Raw genomic sequence first — 6,970 nt, 5'->3', positions numbered from 1 at the left:
ACCAAGTCAAATCCATCATGGTAGTCCTGAGTTGGACTAGTTTTCTTCTTAAATATCCCGTCAAAGCGGTGAAGTTTTCTCATTTCAAGGTTGCATTCAGTTAATTGTTATTGTTTTCTTTTCTATTTGTAATTAAGTCACCCTTGTTTTGCTGTAAATATTCTGAGTAATTTAACAATGAATATTTTTAATACATTTAGAACAGTCTTAAAGGTTTTCCATTCATTTTTTAAAATTTTTTTTAGTCATTACTTTTTCTTTTTTTTTTTTTATTTAATTGATTAATTTCAAATCATGTTAATCAAATCAGTCTCTGATGTTTCATTTTGAGCTCAATTTTGGTCAGCCCTCTGAACTGGATTGTGAATCTTTCATTGCAGTAATTCCAAATCAGATCAGAGGGGTTGAGGTCAATTTCTGCGTAGATCTTGCATGAAAAGAAGCGATTTTGAAAAAGTCCAGAAATAATTACTGACAAAAGTCGGCAGTACTAAACATTGAAGAGACTATTGGTCTAAAACTGTGCTGCTACTTTTGGCAAATTAATTTTTTTGTGCATGAGATCTACCTGATGGTAATCTTCAGAAAAGCAATAAATAATTAAATTTGTCCAAGAGCATTATGATGGCTTTACCCTTCATGGTAACTGAGAAAATTGGCGAGTAAGCTCAAATCATGCGAACGTTCACTACTCAATTTTGCTCGCTTTCCTCAAGATTATCATCAGACTCCTTTTTTCTCTCTTACTGGGAGAAAAGAGGATCTTTCAGCAATCTGTGATACCTTCAGTAATTTTTCTTGGATAGTTTAAAGTGGATTTCCCTAATAAAACATGATGATATCCTTAATTCTGCGTTTTTAATGTCCTTCTCATATTGTTTTTCATCAAATACACTTGGATGTGTAAAGTGCTTTACCTTTTTTCCTCAAGTTTAATCAAAACAATTTACTTTTTGTGGTGATTCTCTCTCATAGAGAAAATACAGAAGATGATGGCAAGCCGAGAAATGTACATTCTGCATCAGCGCAAACAACTGCAGGTCCAACAAAGGCCGTTGTAAAGTTGGGTAACCTGCGCCGTGAAACAGTATCTGATCCTCACTATAATCGTACTCTCATTGGCTGATGACCAATATACATTTCTGTCAAGACAAAATTTCATAATGGCTGCCTCCCTATAACACCTTCTAAACTTCTTTTATGCATGACTTCCCCTCTACACAAAAATCAGGATTGACTTCATTGGTGTTCAATAAATTTGAATTTATTCAATCAAAATAAGTAACAATTCAGCCACAAGTTGTATTCAGAAAGTAAAGGAACATAAAATCACAGATATGAGTCACAGCACCATTGATAACACTGGACCACTAGACGATAGGCGAATTTGAGCATTTTGAAATATGTATCCTCCTCAGAATTTGGGTAACAAAATACTAAAATTTACACTTAACCAAAATGTAACTGTTTTTACTTAGCAGATATTACGAAAAAATTTGAATTTCCTACCCATATATAAAAAGAAACTGAGTAGGTATACACGAGTCAAATTTCTTATTTCAACGATTTTGACAAGCTTCTTAATCAAACAGGGTTCCTTCCCCGTCTTAAGTTGTTCTAAGTATAAACAACGAGCAATTAAGAGCAGAAGAGCCGAAATTCAAAATATTGCATTTTCATGACGCAGAGACCATTACATTAACGTTTAGTATGCTATTTAACCTAGGCAGATTATGGTTTTTTTCATGAGCAGAAAGTTCGAATTTATACATCGAAAAACAATAACTTGAGGAGTTACTTCCAATAAATTTTGTTGCACAAATCGTGTTTTACATGAAATTTCGATGAGAAAACATTAATCATCATCTTGAATTTACACCTGGTCTGGTCCATTATCAAAGAATGAAAACAATTTCAGAGCTCAATATTTGCCTTGTGTAACATTTTCGGTGGGGAGTAAATGTCTTACACATGGTAATGAGAATTAAAATTCCTGTGCTCTTAAAATATTATCAATAAATCAAAATAATAAGTAATCATTTTAAGCACGAAAAAAAATATATAAATCATCGGTTTTATAAACCTATAAACTAAAAAGATTAATCAATAAAAATAATAAAGTCCTTCAATTTTGGCAAAAACAATAAACTTGCTTATTTGGTAACAGACAATAGAGAAATGATCACGTCAAAGCTCAGATGAAATTCAATTGGACTACATTTTGCACTGAAGAACTACTAATCTTTAATACTGAAAATAAAATTGTGCAATACATTAACAGAGTGTACATATTATAGCAGGAGTATTAGGACGAAGTCCAGCAAGACTAAACCAACTTAGCTACTTGAAAATCTTTCCAGCCCATGCCATTATAACTCAGGACCTCACTTTAAAATCTGGAACACTGCATCTGTTTATCCAAATCATTGAGGATGACTGGAAAAATTCAGATTGGATTTTTCAGTTGAATGCCTCTTTGCTCTTTATTTTCCTCCTAAAAAAGTCCTAAAATCTTGAAAATCCATGCAAAAGTCTCCAAAAAAACACAGTATTTCAGTTAATTTTTTACGGAATGAGCTCAAAAAGAGCTCATTTTGTGGTTAAAGACTTTGATCTAAGAGCCCTGCAAACTGCAACTTGCTAAGCTTTTCATCTTGGCACATGAAGTGGACTGGCGCAAGACTATGCGACAAGACTATGCAAGACAGCTTGGATAAATAATTTTTTGGTGCAAGATAACTGAGGTGACACTCTATATTTTTTTCATTATTCTCAAAGGGTTGCAAAACTAACCATCCACTTTCTATCCCATATCGAAGGGTGAAAGTACCAGACCAGACATCGCAGGTTGTGGCGTCACAGACTTCCTGTCACACTCTATTTTTTAAATGGAAAACTATGGAACTATAAATTCTAGCCCGGTTTAAAAACGACGTATAAGTCATTAGTTTCCCTATGTACATAAGTGTTTTTCCAGAAGAGCCAGAATTTATAATTTCCAAATTGCAAAATGCAGTCCTATTGATGTGGTCTATGAAAGCCAATTTTACACGATCAATGAAATGAATTCCTTAAATTTGAAAAATGACGATGGACAAAGTACGAAACGACGTATCTCTCCGTTGGCGAGGACCCAGTTTTTTTTTTTTGGGGGGGGGGGGCGGGAGGGAGAACGTAATTTCTTGAGAACTTGATTTTTCCTCCATGCTATCGGGATATTCTGCATGAATATCAAGCTACATAGTTGGCTCGCTCTCCTTAGAAAAAATAAAATAGGGGCGCAAATGAAACATTGCAATGCAGGTACGTGGTTTCCAACTTTGGCCACAGATGATCATTTCACAATGGAAAAAAAGCGAAAAAAAAAAAACAAACACTGAAGAAAAAATCCGGCCATGAAAGCCGTACTTAGGGCCTAGAAAGACATACGGCCGTCCGCGTCCCGGACTCGGAGGCCGAAAGTTCCGGGCAGGGTCGGACTGGCTCTCATCTGAGGGTGTAGACCCTAAAAGGGCGTAAGTTGATATTATTTACGTGGATGGGGCTCAGAAAATGTTGGCAAAGCAACACAAGTTTATGCTATTCTCAGGTTCAAAGTTGATTTATCGTACATAGGGAACTTTGCCAACTTGAACGTATTGAAGTAATCGATAGACTTTTGAAGTTTAAAATAAAAAAATAAAAAAAAAAAAAAATTAAAGCCACTAGCCGCATCCAAGCACAATTATTTTCAACGGAACTGAGCAAGAGCTGCGGTCCAAGAGAGCTCTAGAAGTGGGTCTGCAAATCCATCCTAAAAAAGAATCAGACATGAACCTGAAAAAAAAGGATCGAGTAGAGTTCTCGCCTCGCGCTAGCGCGCCTTCAATTTTGTAGACGCAACACGGACATCCATCAAGTACAAATAGTTGTATCTCCGCGCCGTCAGCAGTGAGCGTCCTTTCTTGCTCTATTCCCGTATCATGTTGGCTCTGTTCATCTAATTTGTAGTGATTCTTTAAGGGGAGCGTGAGAAACACATCCGAAGATAGGAGAGACGTATTCGGTCTCGTTTTTTTAAAACTTTTCTCCCGAATCTCACTAGCAGCGTTGCGCGTTCACGCCTCTCCTCGGCTCACGCCATCGCGTCTTACATTTTTCATATGCAATTTTTTTTTCAATGTAAACATCCATCTTTAATTGCGCGAATAGTTTGTACCTACCACGTTTAGGTGTCTCTTATTTTTGAAATTTGAGATGAGTCGGGGTCAAGTTGCTTGGAGTATGGTATGACATGTCCAAATCAGTAGTAATTTTCTTCTTTTTTTTACCTACTTCAAACCAACTTCCAAGAAACTTCCAATAAATTACCGCTCAACATGGCACAATTAAAGCTTTCCGACGCACAGCAGTACAAAACCCCTTTGCTATACTTATCATCATTTCCACCCCACTGATTTCCCCCATATAGTGATATTACAACGGAGCAGAAATCAGGGAAAAGGTACCCTCAGGGTCCCTCAGCTGCTGAAATTTTGAATGATATTTCACTGATGGAAACCTTAAACGAACACACCCCTGGCCTGTCTGATGAATTAGGGATGAATATTTCGTTCCCTGCCTCCGAGTCTGACAACCTAAGATGACATTTGAATCAGTGAGTTCGAAAATACACCAACTCGGAAAGTTTTTTTTTCAGGAAACATTTAACACTTCGCAGCGGGCGAAGAAGTTAGTTTAAGAAAACCTTTTTGGTACCAAAGGACGCAAGAAGTAGGTAAGTACTCTAGAGACTTTAAAGCACCAAGTTTCAGATACTAATTTTTCATAGTCTGCCCTGAAAAATTTATATTTTTTGACCTGAATATAACGCTTGAATATTTATATAACTTGTTGCCACAAGGTATACTGAACCGAAAAAAGAAAACCGCATAATCGGATGGTCACCCGTTTCCCTTGATCGGCCAAAAATTGGTATTTCCAATGAAATACTTCGATTCTTCCTTTTTCCCGTCGCTGTTTCGAGCACTTCCGATTGCAATTTCGAAATATCCTTTTGCGTGCAGATGCTTCTACTTATCCACAAGTGTTACTAAACCGTAAAAAAGTGAAAATCGAAAAAAACTCGTGTTGGAGTGTTTCCGAACTCACTGATTCATTTTACATAAGTATTGGAAACATGATGATTACTTGGATGGATAAGGTGGGGAGGCGGTAGACGATAGGATGGGTTAGAGTAGGTATTGGATAGAGAGTGCTCGTACTGCTCTGAGTTCCCGTCGCGCCACGCAGCCATCTTGCCTGCTCATTCGAGGGGCCCGGATATTCATCCATGCCCGGGGGGGTCTTTCCCTGCAAAAAGTAAACATCGGGCATGTCATTCATGCTATACAGGGTGTCCCAAAAGTCCTTCCACCCCTCTAAAATTTTACCTAATTCATATTTGATACGAAACTTTTGGGGTTGTTCTTCGGATCAATGTTTGCTACTTTTGCGGGCCCCCAAAATTTTCGGGCCCCCGTGGGGAGGGGGCTGCGGACCCCAACTTTTTTTTTTCAATTTGGCACCCTATCTTGTGATACCTCATTCGAAAGAACATAAAAAATCTAGAATTTTGGCGCAAACCGCAGATCAATATCTTTATTTTGACGAGTTATGATAGGTCAAAGGTCAAATTTGACCTATTTCAAAAAATCATATCTCCTGTTCAAATTATCGTAATTATAAAAAATAAAACGGGAAAATTTACCAAATTGTAAGCACTTTTAAGTATAAATCACAAAAATTACTTCAAAAATAATTTTAAGGGGGGTTTCGGACCCCAAATACGTCAATTCAATGGTCATTCAATTTTCCGCGATAATAAGCCAATTTCCCCCAGATTTTTACCTCAACATAGTTCAGTAAGGTCAAAATCTGATTCAACATTTACGTTTGGCAAAATTCCCAAATTTTGGGAAAAAGTTTAAAAAAAAAAAAACGAAATTAAAGGTGATTAATCTTTGAACGTTTAAATTTTTTTTTTAAACTTTTTCCAAAATTTGGGGAAAGTTGCCAACGTAATGTGAACTGATTTTGACCTTACTGAACTAATGTTGAGGTAAAATCTGGGGGGAAATTGGCTATTTGCGGGGGAGGGGAAAATTGAATGACTTTGAATTGACGTATTTGGGGTCCGAAACCCCCCTTAAAATTAGTTTGAAGTAATTTTTGTGATTTTTACTTAAAAGTGCTTACAATTTAGTAAATTTGTCCAGTTTTATTTTTTAAATTACGGATAATTTGAACAGGAGTTATGATTTTTTGAAAAAATTAGGTCAAATTTGACCTATTGACCTATCATAAACTCGGTCAAAAAAATTAAGATAGTGATCTGCGGTTTGCGCCAAAATTCTTAGTTTTTTATGTCTTCGAATGAGGGTATCACAAGATTGGTGTTGCATTTGAAAAAAAAAGTTGGGGTCCGCAGAGCCCCTCCCCAGGGGGGGCCCGAAAATTTTGGGGGGGCCCCAAAAGTAGCTAACATTGATCGTTGACATCCCCAAGTTTCGTATTTCAAATTTAATTAGGTAAAATTTTAGAGGGGGTGGAAGGGACTTTTGGGACACCCTTGTATAGGTACTCTTAGAGCATAGAGAAAAAAAAGGAGGTGTTTGCATTTCGGGCATCTTGGAATTTTTCATAGAGTATCTATAGCTTTGATGACGTCATTGGGTACAGCGACGTTTTTATCCTGTCGATTTTCTTGGAAATGGTGTAATTTAAGGGAAAAAGTCATTCTATAAAAAGTGCTTGAAATTATATAAAGAGTTGATTTAAGTAAAAAAATCGGACATTATGGTCCGTTTTTACAGCGTCAACATAACCCTCAACGAGCGTCTTGTTTACATTGATGACGTAGGTGGGTACAAATCCTCAAGATGCAAACACCTCCTTTTTTTTCTCTGTCCATGTTGTCAGATTGTCTGTTATTATTGTATGACAATTTTCT

Source organism: Bemisia tabaci, chromosome 7 (assembly GCF_918797505.1).
Source record: "Bemisia tabaci chromosome 7, PGI_BMITA_v3".
Lineage (NCBI taxonomy): Eukaryota > Metazoa > Arthropoda > Insecta > Hemiptera > Aleyrodidae > Bemisia > Bemisia tabaci.
This window is presented reverse-complemented; position numbering follows the sequence as displayed.